Source organism: Tyto alba, unplaced genomic scaffold, assembly GCF_018691265.1.
Source record: "Tyto alba isolate M040663 unplaced genomic scaffold, T.alba_DEE_v4.0 Super-Scaffold_5, whole genome shotgun sequence".
NCBI lineage: Eukaryota > Metazoa > Chordata > Aves > Strigiformes > Tytonidae > Tyto > Tyto alba.
In genome coordinates this window covers 7,114,011-7,129,225 of record NW_024881326.1, presented here as the reverse complement: position 1 = coordinate 7,129,225, position 15,215 = coordinate 7,114,011, and the positions used below count along the sequence as shown (strand labels likewise).

The window sequence follows — 15,215 nt, the reverse complement described above, 5'->3', positions numbered from 1 at the left end:
GCAAAGTTGTTAAGAAAACAAAGATAAGGCTGTATTAGACTGGATAGACTATTTCAGGCTTTTGAGTTCCTTTTGGAGGATGAACCACAGAAGTTTTCAGATTCTGAAATTACTTTTAATGTCCTAAGGAAAATTCAGTCAAGGTTTTTGTGCTGGAACTGAAAGTTTTTCAAACTTACTTGACTGTGCAGGTTGCCATCTGCTGTGACAATATGCATACCTTGTTATTGTCTTTTTTTTTTTTTTTTTTTGTAGTTTTTTTTTGGCACTTTTTTGATGCATGAGCTATGCATTGACATTGCTCCAGAAGAAAGCCTGACAAGGCTAATGTGGGTAAGGAATTCTTCTCCCAAGCTGCAGTGGGAGGTTTTGGAGACAGAAATCTGAGTTGTTTTATTTGAGCATTAAAGGGACGAAAAAAGTCTTGGTTTTTAAATTTATCACGTGGTTTTGCCCTCTTTATTTTGGTCATGTTGCAGTCCTCTCTTTTCCCCACTGCCTCAGATTTAAGCTTGTCACAACCTTCCAACACATCTGTGCTGTGACTTCCTGGCACACGTTTCATATGTAAACTTCTTGCTGTGCTGCTGGGCTTTCTTCCTACACAACAGTTTCCTTGTCATCTCTGGGTTGGTCTCCTTTAAGGTGTCACAAATTAACCTGGTTTATCAATGATGTTCTTCGTCTCTCGTCTGTACTACGTCATTTCCATAAATTGCACTTCAGCCATGCAGCCTGCAGTGAATCTGGCTGATGATTTTGAGTGTTTCCTCTTGTTTCATCCCCTCTTGCCTGTCACAAGAGAGTGACCAGAAGCTTTGTTACTTTTTTTTTTTTTTTTTTTAACCATTCGCACATCAGGGGAAAAGTGCTTTTGCAAATCTATAATAATAATCTTGAATTTATTATCATCAATCTTATTTCTGCATCAGCCCTTTTTGTGCTGCCTGTAGACTGCTGTGTTTTTCTGTTTTCAGGATTTTCTAGCTAGAACAGTGACTAAAGGCTATAGAACTGACAAATTGAGAGTTTAAATAAAGAGGTTTAGGAGAAATCTGGATGTGGTTTAAAATGCCAGGGAGAAGGGAGCTGAAATGCCGTTAGAAAGAATGCTTGGAAACATTGGGTAGAGTACTTTAAAAAATACATGGCCTATTGCTGGCAGACTAAACCAATATTATGTTTTTAGTGTTTTATCTGAAAGCTTATATATAATAAATGTCATTGATGTGAATTTGAAAAGATCACTGGCTTTGTAGCAAAACTCTTGGAGTGTGATGTTTAGTTTTTTATTCCCCCACTACAAAAACTAATTTCTGGATACAGTTTTTTAATTGCTGCATTTCCCTCAAAGGACCCACGTTGAAGCTCTAATTTACTGTCTTCATAACTGTGGACAGTGCAGGGAGTTTAGACTTTTACTTTTGCTACAGTGGCCTTATTAATTATGAATGTACTGTTGCCGCATAAGGGAAAACTAAATTGAACGAAATTTGTTGCACTTTACATAATTATGCATTGAGAACAATGTATAATTAATAAACTCATTGTAGATTCAGGCTATGGGAATGCTGTTACCACTGAAATCTAAAAAGTTTTTTTTAAGGTGAGTGTTTCCGGTGTCTTTTTGGAAAAGCCTACAAATAGAGACATACCCTAATAAATTAAATCACTGGAATGATAAATTTCTTCTGTAGAAGTAGGAAATGGTTTTAAACTCAAGTGACCCAGATGATCTTCCTTCCCTACGTTTTCTTTTCAGTTCCAATTTTTAATGTCTTTTCCACAAAGTTGCATAGTTACATTTAAATTAATACTGAATTAATACTTTATAGCTCAGTTTTTAATGTGCCAAACAAAAAGTACTTCTGGACTCTTTCCCAGTGTAGTAAAGCAGGGAGAATATGCCTAAAGACTGATGAGGAAGACAGGAATTTGTCAAAACTTGTGAAACTTAACAGTAGATCTCACATTTATATGTAAAGGAAAAGGAATAAGACTGTACAGTTGATTTTTTAGTTTTAAATAGACTTGGGGTTTCTGTTTTTAATATTAATCTCTCCTGTCTCCCATTGATTTGCTGTATTTTAGAGGCCTGAAATAATTAACTAAATCTTGCTCAAACAAACATACTGAAATATGCAAAGGAAAATAGTGGCATTACATCAGCTGTGCATCCTGGTTCTGCCCAGATTGGTTGTTTTTCTCAGCCAGAGGAAAGCCTGTGAGAATCAGTGTTTAGGACCAAAAAGACATCTGCCTGGCAGTTGGATGGCATCAATTCCCCTCTTGATTTAAAAACAAACAAACAAACCCAAACAAGTATCCCTACTATAAGAAGCCAGAATCCATATTACCATGCTCAGGTGTTTTTTGTTGTTTGTTTGTTTTTTTTTTTTTTTTTTTTTTCCTTCCCCCCCCCCCCCCGCCAGATTTTTCCATTACCCACTGTGCATTTTGACTGGGGTCAGTGATAACCCAGTTTGGGATTCCTGCTGCAAGATCTGGGCACCAGCATCCTGGGAGGGGGCAACAAGGCTGGAGGATAGTGCTTGTCATCAGTGTTCACTGTACGTCTGGGAAAGCAAGATCAAAATATGTTTGTCTTTTTTGTGCCAGAAGGGGAATAGTTGACTGAATGCACCCTTTAATTACTAAGAATTTTAGCATCTTGCACTAAGATATAAAGCTGCTTAAATTAATTGCATTTAAAGACTAGAGGAGTGACAAACAGAACACATGTAATTTCTTCTTTTCAGGTGCTTCTTTGTTGTCATTGTTCTGCTGCATTTCCTACATGCAGCTGTGAAGATGTGATCTGTTCAGTTACCATGATCTGACAGAACTTTAGGTCATATTTCTTCAGACTGACATATGATGATCTTATTTACGCTTCCTCTTGTAGCTTGTTGCTACAGTGTTGTATGTTTTCTTGTTTGGGAATCGATATTCTGCCCAGCAACTGAATTTTGGAGCAGTCCTGAAAGGAGAAGGTTTAGGGCAAATCCTGATGCCCTCTGTAACGGTACTTGCTTTATTAGATCTAGCTTCATGCTAGAGCTACTGCAGATTTATACTGAAGACTGTAGGTGGGACAATGAGAAGAAAAATTATATAGACAGAAGCAGTATCCAAATGGTGAAGCATCTAGTAAAAAAGTTTTTTGGTTTTTTTTTTTTTTTTTTGAGTAGTTGCCAGTGGACTGTTTGGTGGTTGCATTTTAGTGGAGCTATGTTGGGGCAATTATTTAAGATTGAGATGAATTTTTCCTTTGATCCAGAATTTATAAGATCTGTTAACAGGCATATGTTTTTTCTTGCTAGATGAAACTGATGGCATTACTTTCAGAGGCGAAAAATAGATTTCAGTCATAAAGATATCTTGTCTTTCTTCACAGATTATGATAGAAAGATGAAACCAAAATTGACCACTTTTTTTTTTCCCCTAGAGAGTCCTGATTTCCATGAAACACTGCTGCTGTCCTAGCTCAGCTCAATCTGTGCTGTCAGGGCATGAGGGTAATGAATAAAATGGTCATTTTAAGTCTCCACATCAAGTACGTTCCAAAGAAATAAGTCAGACTAGAAAACAGAAATTACTTTTGGCAGCTACAAACAGTGAAGAGATTCTGTTGAAATTCTGTTTAATCAACAGTGTTCACCAGCTCCTCTTCTAGTTTCAGCTGTGCTGAATAGTTCTGCTATGTAAACTTCCCCTCCAAAATAACTTCATGTTAATGTCTGATAACCAGTGGCTGCCCGTTAAAAGCTAGTAAATTCAAAGTGCAAATAGCATTTCCCTTCTGCTAACACAGGAAATAATACAAAGTTAGAACAGGAATGCACAGTAGCATTTTTCTCCCTTTCTTAATTTCTTTAGACCAAGACTCAAAGCTTGCCTATAGTTTAATTAAACTTCAGCTGCTGGATTTCAGTGTGGGAGAAAGTGAATGAAATTTCAAGGTCCTTGTGGGGCTAAACAGACCCAGTGTTGCCTCCTGACTTAATAAGTAAGAAGAAACAAAATAAAGCCAGAAAGATGCAGGATTAATAGCATTTCTAAATACATTATTCTTTTATAGCAGGGTATATTAGATTCATTCCTGTTCCCCAGGAACCTTCCCAAATCAGATAGAATTTTAAAGATAAAAATTATCTTCCTGAATAGCACTCAGAAGAAAATTGTAAGGTAGGGGAAACTTCAGGGAATTAGTGTAATAATTCTTGTGGCTCTACTAAGTAAGTAGACAGCCACTTTGTGTATTAGTTAAAGCTTCTGAGTAGTCTTTGATGTTGTAATATATTATTAAAGTATGAAACAATTACAGCTTTTACTTGTTTGCGTTTGCAAGCCTTTTACCCATTATTGCAGCCTGTGAGACCTTCAGCATCAAGTTAAAAAAAAAAACCAAACAACAAACCAAAACACAAAAACCAAATGAATGTATAAATATTCACATATTACTCAGAAGTTAGGTGTGTTGGTTCCCAAATTATAATTTGTTTGTCTGAAGTTTGGGGAAAAAACCTATTTTTAATTTGATTTGACTCATTGCAGTATACTCTTTATGGCTAATGGATTTAAGATGTTGTTATTCCATTATTTAATATTCCCAGTCCTTGTGTAGTCCAGGCTGTTGCTGGATAGGTAATGACCCAGTGATGTTATACCTGGTCCCTGCTCCCAGTCTCTGGTACAGTCTTCTCACGGATTTATCAGCACGTGCAGCAAAAGCTCTGGGCTGCTGCATCTACTGCCAGGAGTACACTTTGGCCCTGATGAAATAACCTTGCATCTGATAAAGCAATAGCGTGTGACTAAATGGCAGGTGGCATGCAGCCCTGACATTTACACTGCAGGATGGAGGATTTTTTTTTCTCCTCTCTAACCAGACACCAGACCACGTGTACTCTCTGAGGATCTGTTCAGGAACAGCCAGTGAATTACTGCCCTTCCTACACCAGCCAGCTCATCAAGTCGGAGAGAGTATCGTTATACTTGTTTATTTTCCTTTCTTGTCTGGCTTGGTTTTTCCTGCCTCTGTATCCTGAAGGGTCTGTCATGACACCAGGCTGACCGACCATTTTGGTGGGATGACAAATGCTTTCTTCGTGCTTGCCAAGAGATACACTTCAAGGCCATTGCTGCAGATACCACATACTCCTTAGGCTTGATATTTCGCCTCCAGAACTGGAGGCCAGATCCTAAAAAAGACAAACTCGGGTTTGTCTTTTTCCTTTGGACCAACTATAGGTGCCAAAGTCTAACAGAGCAGCCTACAAAATAGCACCTAATTGCTCCAGTGTTTCAGCAGCTGCTTTTTGCCTGCCGGAGGTGGCTTTGGAGCCCCAGCGCTGTATTACTGTGCACGTCTGCAGCGGTGAAGGTATAGGCTAGGTGTCTCAGCCTCAGTAACTGGGGATGTCTCTCCGGGGTGTGCACACAAGATACGGGTGCCTGGGCCTTGCCAGCGTGCTGTGGTGTGCCTTGTAAGCTCAGCACGGGGCACCGTGGCGGCAGTTGCTCAGCAGCTCAGGCGGGATAGTTTGAAGCGCTCGCTCTTGTTCCCTGGCTGGTTACAGCACTTCCCCAGGAGCAGGGATTCTGGGTGAAGCTCTGTCCCCACACACGGACCCTACATCTTGTGCCTTCGAGGAGTGGGAAAGCTCTCCTGTTTTCTGGAGATCCCCCTGTGGTGTGGGTGGGAGCAGAGCCTGCCAGCTCTGGGCAGGGCAGCGTGAGGCTGCCGCCCACCTGCAAGGAGTGAGCCCTGCTTCCTGCTTATTTAAAACCAGAACAGAGCCTAGACCTCCCCTCAGGTTTGGCTATTGAAGGTACCACACCCAAGAAATCTCATGTTGTGTATCCGGCATGCTTAGTGAAAAGTAATAAATTGGAAGAAATGATAACTTTAAAATTAGATGTGAACGCTTGAGGGGAAAACAGCCCCTCTGCCTTTTTTGTCTTTTATAGGCCAGTGTTTTCTGGAGAGAGCCTTGGCTTAAATCATTAGCTATTGCTAAATATCTTTATTTGTCTTTTTCCTTTCTGTTCAACCAAATGTTGCATTTTGGAAAAACAGCCCTTTATATATGAAGCTTTTTGGTGTGTAATAACTGATACAGGGAAGTTGTATAGAAGAGAAAGATGACAGGAGGAATACTATTTTTCTTGCCTTGTCTTCACTCTGCAGACAAGATTTAACATACAGAGTAGTTGGTCATGGATATACTGTTTCTCATCTCAATGGATTTTGCTAGCAATTCTTTTTCATTCTAATGCTTTTAACTTTATGCTTACCTGGCTTCTTGGGAGGCACCTCTTCTTCCACTTTGTTTCCCCATGCTGGCATATGTTGGAAACATGGCTATGAACTGAAAATACTGTTACACAACAGTGAATATGGCAATAGTTATATTCATCTGCACTAACCATCAGAAGATTTAGTATCTTCTCCATGCTTTAGGTCAATTAATTTATAAAATGAGAGCATCTTGTACAAATACCAAGATAAGTTGAAATTTGAGACTTAAGATCAGTTGCATCCCACGTTTAATTAGGCGCACATAATAAATTACAAATAGTGATTATGGAAGAAAGGAGGGGGAGGAGAGGAAGGCCACATATTGGGAAGAAAGTTTTCTGCAAGCTACTTAGGAGTAAATGAGCCCTTTCTTTAATTATCTGCACTAATCTTTGAAATGAGAGTATCTGACTACAGCTGTTCTCAAAAACTAAATCAAAAACAGAGAAGAAAATCCAGTTGTGTTCAGAAAGGGTTTGCCAGCATTTCTTCATGTTCTAAAGTGGCAAAATCTGAAGTGCAATTTGGGTGGCAGAAATTCCCACGCTAGGCTTCGCCCTCTGACCTTTGAGAGGAGGGATGGGATTTTTAGGGTGATGATGAGAAAAACCCTGAGGTCTCTGACCTAAGTCAGTTATTGAATTCATTATACTAAAACATGAGAGAAGTTGCCATACTGAGAGACTGTGCTTGGATTTTCTGGTGTTTGAGTGGTAGTAGCCTCTCTTAGGCTATTAATTGTCCAATAATGTTTAATATAGTGGTGAAGTGCACAAGGTTATGAGTAGCATAGGAAGAGGGGGAAAAGGCACTGAGAGAAAAGAAGATCAACTACTGTTGCTGGTTTTAATATAGTGTAAAATAATATGGCGCTGAGGCAGAGTGGCTCTGCTGAAAGTTCACTCTTGCTTGGAAGTGTAGGGTTTTTCCAGTTCCTGTTGATAACAGGACTTTGAAAATACAGCATCCTCCCTTGAGGCAGTACTTAGCAGCATCTGACAGTGTTATACTGATCGATGGGATAGTTTGAGAGATGTTTAATTCCCACAGAAATTTATTACTGTTGGAGAATGATAATGGGAACTTTGCACAATAAAGAGGCTTATAAGAAATGGCTATTTGTCTTGTACTGCATTTGTAGCCTTTTGTTAAACCCTTAACCTAACTCTTACACTGAAGATTGTCAGTGATGTGGAATTTCTTAAGTCTATGCTTTGATCCATCAAATATTTTTTCCCCTGCTGTCATGTGTTTGATGAGTACAGTTAATGCCACTAGATGCAGGTAAAAGGATTTTAGGAGAGGATGGGGGAGAAGAGGGAAAGATAGCTCATCTAGAGATTTTAAAGGGTACTACCAGTGTTAGGTGCTTAACACCAATTACAAATTGAGTATAAAACCTCCAAAAAAGTTGGAAACTTGCTGTTGCTGAAAATTCAGGATCATATGTTGCTTAAGGACTATATGTTGTCGTATAAAATGGTTTTCTGTATAGTTGATGACCATGGATAGGATTGTTGGGATGGTGGCTAAGGGCAAAACTGCAAGTTATAGAGGCTTTAGCAAGAAGGTTCCAGTACAATGAATTGAGAAATTGTCTAAGGAAAAAGATGTCATGTGCTCTTCAGATGAGGAGAAAGCTGTGGAAGTGAACTAGAAGAAACTACCAAAGACAGCGAGATGGACATACATATATTTCTCCAATTTTCTACTGGAACAAAACTTGCTTGAGAGTTGAATGAAAACTTTGAGAAATAAGGAGGCTTTGATAGTGAACATGGCTTCCTGAGAAGCTGAGACAGGGTTCAATATTTTCATTATATGTACATTAAAATCCTTCTCACCGGTGTGCATGCACATCTGTTTCTGTGATTTAGTAGTCCGTAATTAGCAGCATAAAGCACTGGGACTCTGTCAGAGAAATGAACTGAGCAGAAATACACTTTTTGAATGTGCAGATAGTACTTAGATCTGTTTGTACCTCTTGCTGAATAAGGTATCATTTTCAAAGGCAAAGTTGTGTCAGTGTATGAAAAATGATTTGGTTTTGCTTCAAATGGAGATAAATTAATAGAAACCACCCCAGAGTGAACTGAAACCTTGGATGTAAGCTAAAGAAGATCTAAAAGATTGCATATTAATCAAACTGTGACACTTTGTTCCTGACTGCTTGTGCTGCTGTCACTTGTCTGCATGGAAAGTCAGTTTAAGGCCATTCTTAACAGAGTACAACTGCCTTTCCTAATCCTCGTTAGAATCAAAGGTGTCATCAATCCTCATCTGATTTTGGAGGTTAATATAAGCTCCTTTTTTCTCCCCTCTTCACCTTGATATACAATTGTGTCTGTGTATGTGTAATGCTTCCCAGTATTTCAAGTCTTTAATTTATTGTTGCAAAATGTAGAACTTAAAAATATATTTTTCCAGGTTATGTTTTTCTGCCAGGTAACTCCCAACCTGCTCATGAAGATGCTGCCCTCTGTTTTTTGTCTGAGCCAGTTCAGTGGTGGTCTTTCTCAAATTAGCAAAGACACCATTAAGCTCTACAGGAAGACAGTCTGTATGAGGTACTGAGAATTATCATCCCTGCCTGTAGCTAAACTGAGACTGTCCCCGAAGTTCTATGAGATTGGTTTAGATTTGCTGTTCTTTCTTCTTTGCTCCTGTTTCTCATGCAATAGCTCAGCGTACTGTTATTTTTTTTTTCTCCTGTGACAGGAGGCATAAGTGTTAAAATGCTTATTAACGTAAGCCAAAGCTATGAATTCGAATACACCCACATTCAAACTGGAAGCTTTCCATCTGGGCCCACCTCTGTGTAAAACCAAATTCTGGTGCTGTTTTCAGACTATTTGGATTGAAGCAGCACTGGAAACAACAAGACATTTTGCTCCCAGGGTACTATGGATGCATTTTGGAGAGCTCTGTACAATTTTTTTTTTTACTTTAACAGTCTCTAATTTCTATAGCTGTCACTTCTTTGATCTTTAACATAGATGTAACTCCATTAATATTGCTGTATAGAGGTTTTAATTTGCTATAATGTGATACAGCATATGTAACATGGAGGTTCTATCAGAATTGGTTAAGTGGTTTTCATTTGATTAAATATGTAATGGTTTATTTGGAAAATTCACTGTTTTGCTTCATTCCTGGAAACTCCATTTCTATTTAATTTGCTGGGTTTGTGTTTTTTAGGAAAGGGCTGGAATAAAGAAAAATGCTGAATGATTACTGACAGTGCTGCCTTAAATGCAAAGAGAAATAAAGTGTGATAGAAAGGTGGTGCTGCTTAAAGATGCTGTGCTGGCGCTGGATGGAATATTTTAAGATTTGTTTTCATCTAACATGAGTTAGGTTGAAGGCTGGATTCATGAGATAAAATGACATCGAGAGCTATGTTATGCTGTTCCTATGAGTCTTGCATGCAAATCATGATGTAGACTTCACCATATGAATGATAGCAAAGTTCTTGTAAATGCAAATTCTTTATAAGCAAAAGTTAGCGAACATGTGCATTTAACTGGATGACAGGAAGCAAGGTTTGCAGAAGATTAGCAGCAAGCAATACAACTTCATAGTAAGGTGGAAACCAAATATTGATGTGTTACAATCTTATGTGCTCACTGAATTTATTTATAGGTCTCTTTTAATCGTTCGTCATCTAATCACTGCAGAAAAAAATTGTTACCAGAAACAAGGTAGAGAAGGAAGAGTACTGAGAACTTAACAGCTGAATGAGCTGATGGGGAACCTGCATCTAGGGTGCTAAGTAAAGCAAGTGTGATGGTGTGTAAAACAGGTGAGGGCCACTCTCTAGCACTAAGATCAAGTGACACAGGGCAGCACGCATTGTCTCTTCCCTCTCCTCTGCCCAGTAATGTGACCTCATCTGTACGCCAGGAGGATGCCAGGAGCCTTAGTGGTGATCCAAGTCTGGTTAGTCACTGCTGTGAGCCTGGTGAAGTCATGATTCTCTGCCTCTGAATTCCCAGCAGTCAAATACTGTTGTCCCTTATTTTTGTCCCTTGTATACTTGTTAGGCATGGCCTATGTGTGGTTTTTCTTGTCTGGTTATCTGTGGTCTTTATAAGCACAGCTTTCAGTTGATATTATTTTATGAAGTTGATTACTTTGTATAAAGTTAATCACTGATGCAGTCATAGGTATTGCTAAAGGCACATTGTGTTGGAAGAACCTGACTCCATCTCTTTAAAAACCCCAATGTAAGGATGGGGTGGCTGACAGGACCCCGGAAGAGGACGCTTTCTAGGCTGAACAAGCCCAGATGCCTCAGCCACTCCTCACAGGGCAAGGGCTGCAGAATCAGGTAATCTACAAATGATTTAGGACCAGGTTTCCTACAAGCATTCAGTTTGCAAAGGGTGAGATGTGGTGTGATGTTTTTTATTTCATGCTCTGGTCTGGGCAATGAGCAGTATTCTGCTTTGGGTCTGCCCCATCCACCAGCTTGTGGGGGAATGCTGGTGGAGAAGCAGTGTCTTGGAAGATAATAAAAGGGGCATGAGCATATTTTTCATATGATGTTGGCAACTGGAAGCAAATATGCAGGCTTTCCAGCAAGACTGTTTAATGATAAGACTAACAAGCAGAGTGGCATCACAGGACATTTGGGATTCATTAGTGTTCTGAACCTGTAGATGTGTTACCTTTCCAGCTGATGCCTGGTTTCCTAGTCATCTATAAAAAAACGTTCCCTTTCTTGCACCCCCTCCTCTCACCCCCTGTTTTATAGTAGGAAAGTGCAGCATTGACAATGCAACAAAATTCCCTATTCAGTTACAAAACCCAATAACAAATACCCTCATCAAAATAATCCTGCTAGAAAAAAATCTGAATACAAAATTTCACTGAATGTTTTCGCTCACAGTGCTAGATAAATCCCTGTGGTGAGGTTGAGTTAAGACTGACATGCTTGTAATCATTTAAGAGAAAAAAAATCACAACAGGGGATATTAGTTATCCCCCAAATGAGTACTACATATCAGAAAATTAATAATTTACTGTTAAAGGAAATCTTAATACTTCAAAACATGGAAATACAATATTAGAGACCCAAGTAACAGTGACAGTAACAATGCTGCTTGGTAACAAAAATAAAATTCATTAGTATTTATGGTATGAAATTACATTAAGACCTTTTTATATCCCTTCTCTCTTCTTGGATTAAAGTGCTTGATTTAAGGCAAGTTGCTACATTCATGAGCAGTGAGCATGATTCATTTAAAATCATGTGTAGATAGGTTTGAGTTAGTGCTCAATGTGTGTGTTACATGCATATTTGTACTGTTTTCTTTCATTTGTACATGACTATTTCATGCATTAAGCCTCAGTAAGAAACAGTGTTTATGACTTTTTGATGTGTAACATCAAAATCAGATGGATTAATGGGTGAGTAAGTGGATCAGGCAATTGGTGCAGCTACATCAAAACATTTCATAGATGGGTTTGCTAGTACTGTATGCCAAAAGTCTTCCAGTGCCCAATTCCTCAGCTAGTAAGCAGCTTCTGATCCTTTAGCAGACAGTGACATTTGGCCCCAAAAAGAACAGCCAGTCAACAGTAACACATTTGCTGTGTCAGTGCTAGTGTGGATGATTGCAACCTCATGAGTTTCATCAGGTTGCAGGAGGATAGACTTGATCAACTTCTCTTATTCAAATGACTAGCTAGCTTTTGTGAGGACCTGAAATGCACCTGGGACTGTTTTGTGCAATGCTGCTGTGAGGAATTTGTGTTCTGAATACAAGAAAATATAGTTTTTGTGATTGTTAATTTTTTTGTGTTTAATTTTGCCTCCTCTGTCCATCACCTTGTTTTGTGTGCTTGTTTATGAGCATAGGAAGGCATAGGTGCTTCCTGTTAATGTTTGCAAAGGCTTCTTGTGTCATACAGTCCTTCAGGTGTGTCCTGGACTGAAAGACTCTCTGAGGTCAATTCCAGTCCTGTCCTGTATAATTCTGTACTCAGAAATAATATGCATGATATTTTAATTAATTTTGATGATGTGGAAGGTTAGAAATCTCTGCTGTTCATTTGGGATATAAAAAGGCCAACACATTTAATTTCTTTAAATCAATTAAACTGGAATAATTAAACTAATTTAACTAACAGTTTTACTTGTACAGTCTCAGAGCAAATAAGTACTATCTTCCCCAACATGTGTGCTATACTTCTCATTCTCAAGAATTTCAGATCCCAGTTAAAATAGGGAAGAAGGAAGATAATGAACAGTTTTCCTGGATTGTGTGGTTTTTGTGCAGGGTATGAGAAATACCAGCATATTTGTAATGTTTTTTCAGGACAAGCTGATTTGGATCTAGAAAACCTATCTGCCTTCCCAGCACAGAACTATGCTGTTGCACAATTCTGTCTTGTTTCCCTCTCCATGCCCAATCCAACATGTGGTGCTGAAAAATAAACACATTTTGCATCCTGGCAATGATTGTGAACTGCTTCCATTTATTAAGTCCCCTGAGGCCTGTGTTTAGACAGAAGTGGACAGAAATGGCAGGTGAACATTTCCCTAAACTGAGAAATAATTGCCTAATTTGTGGCAGGGGAATGGTGACTACTTGACAATTACAATTTTGCAGAGAATGAGACTTTCTAGTATTTATTATTTGCATTATTCAAGAGGACAGGACAGGAGAAAGAAATTACCCTCATCCCTCTTCTTCCCTCCTCCCATGTGCTCTGAATCTGTCGGGAAGCAGACCTGGTACTCTGCCGGGGGCACCTCTAAGAGGTGGTGCTGCTGCCTCCATCAGAAGCTGCCACCACGCCAGAGGGTGTCCCCAGCCCAGGCCCAGACCAGAAGAGCACCTGACCTTTTCTGTCCTGCTTCTTGGCCTCTGCTGTGGCTTTTCAGTTGTCATCTGATCCCATTTTGCAGATAGAATAGTAAATAGGAACTTAAGTATGTTTCCCTAAGAAAAAGTTGGAGAAGTCTTCTCTTTGCCCTGGCTATCATTGAGGCAAGTGCAGAAGTTTACACTTAAACCTATTGAGTTTCAGTGAGATGTAAGCACTTGTGATAAGCTTAGGAAGTCACCGGACCCTCATATGTTTTGGGACTTGTGAAAGTACTGCAAAGTCCTGCATCGGGCACCAAGAAAATCATAACATTGGCTTATGTTTTAAGGGAATGCTAAAGTTTTTTAGATTTTTTTCCGTTCTTGGACTGCTTAATGGTTAACTCTTTTCTCTAAAGCCACAAAAGCTGAAAAGATTCTTGAAACGAACTGAAACTTGAGAATCTCTCAGGAGCTTGAGCTTGAAGAGAAACATAGAGGCCCCAAGTTAGCAGCACTGTACGACATGCAAGCATCTCATTATGCAGCACCAAAACAATTAATTGTCTTTGGTCAGGGAATAATGTAACATTATCTGAAATCCAGAGTGAGCTAGACTATTTGAACTCTAAAAATGATAAAAAAGAAACAAACTCCCTCCAATTTAGCTGTCAAAGGCAGCTTCTAGCTTCCCTACCCTCCAATTTCTTGTAGGATGCATCACTCAACATTTCAATTACAGCATGTTTCTGAAGGAAAAGCCTTTAAAGATAAACTAACTCATTTTAATTTTTTCTATATATAATGAGTAGTTTGTTACATAAAGGCAGTTAAAGGATACTCTGTTAGTCTGTGACATGGAGAAAGAGACGACAATCGGTGCATTCCAGGAAGCAGAAAATTTTTAATTAAAAATGCCAGGCTAATTTGTTTCACTCTGAGCCATTGCTATTGTGCTACTGGGCTGTTGTGCAGTCTTGTCAGCTATTTGTCTGAATATAAATAACTGTAATTTTCACACTTGTCTCTTCCTACAGTTTGTAAAAACGGTTGGTTACAACATCGAATTAATTTTGTATCTGCTGAGCAGGTTTTAATACAAAAAGTTCTCAACAGAAAATTATTTTATCTTTTATAAAAAACCCAAAAATTAATTTAGTGGCATGCGGGTGTCCTGTTTTCAAGCATGCTGCAGTTATTTGCCAGGGAGCTTTAGTAATGTGCTCTTCTTAAGCTCCCTTCTCCCAGGCAAAGCCCCTCTGGCACGGTCAGTGCTGCGTGGGAGGCCGATGCTCCAGGCTGCCGCTGCAGGTACGTTACCAGCTGCAAATGGAGGAAAAGTTGCTGGCATGAGTGAGTTTCCTCCTGAAAATTCTCTCCTGCCCTGGATAATGATTGCTCTCGGAGACGAGAGGTGGGACCAAGGATGTAGCCCTTCATATACCAGGAAGTTTCTTTGCACATTCAAGAGCGGCGTGCTGTTGTGAAGTTCTTTTATAAAACCTTGCTTTGAACACCTTTTCCATGGCTGAAGGAAGTGTAGAGCTGCAAGAACAAAGGTATCGGGTGAGACCAAGGCGCTGTCTGATCTAGTATCCTGCCTTGGCCTGTGCTTACAAGTGAGTAATTGCAGCAGAGTTCGACAGTGGAGGGCACAGGCGTCCTGTCCTGTGTCGGGCTGCCAGCCTCCAGTGGTCTGTGGCTTGTGGACTCCCTAAGACGGTGGGTGGGGAGTGTGTGTGTGTTATGTAGGATTTGCACCTAAGCTAGGATACTTGTATTGAGTCTGTCTGCAGCCCACTACCCTTTTCTTTTTCCTGTGCAATACCTTTTCAAAATTACAATTTCCAATACCTGAGAAATCCACAAAGTTTTGCAAAGTTAAGCTTTCTTCAAGCCTTTCTTGTACCCCCAAGGGAAGAAGATTCCTAGGAGGGCTTTACTCATTGGTTTCAAGTTTCAAGGGCAGATTTAGCTTTCAGGTGGGTGGTGAATGGACTCCCATGCATGAAACCCCTTGGCCTGGGCCAGTGCGAGTCCTGCAAAAGCCTCGTGTGGGTGTAGAGGCCTCTCTGCTGCTTTCTTGGACTCCTTTT

At 39.6% G+C, this 15,215-nt stretch overlaps 1 long non-coding RNA gene across 1 annotated transcript in view; it reads left to right on the top strand.

Moving 5' to 3' along the window:
* LOC116962416 overlaps positions 1-15,215 on the top strand; it is a 516,730-nt gene that overhangs the window by 102,067 nt on the left and 399,448 nt on the right. The gene's annotated exons all lie outside the window — the stretch shown is intronic.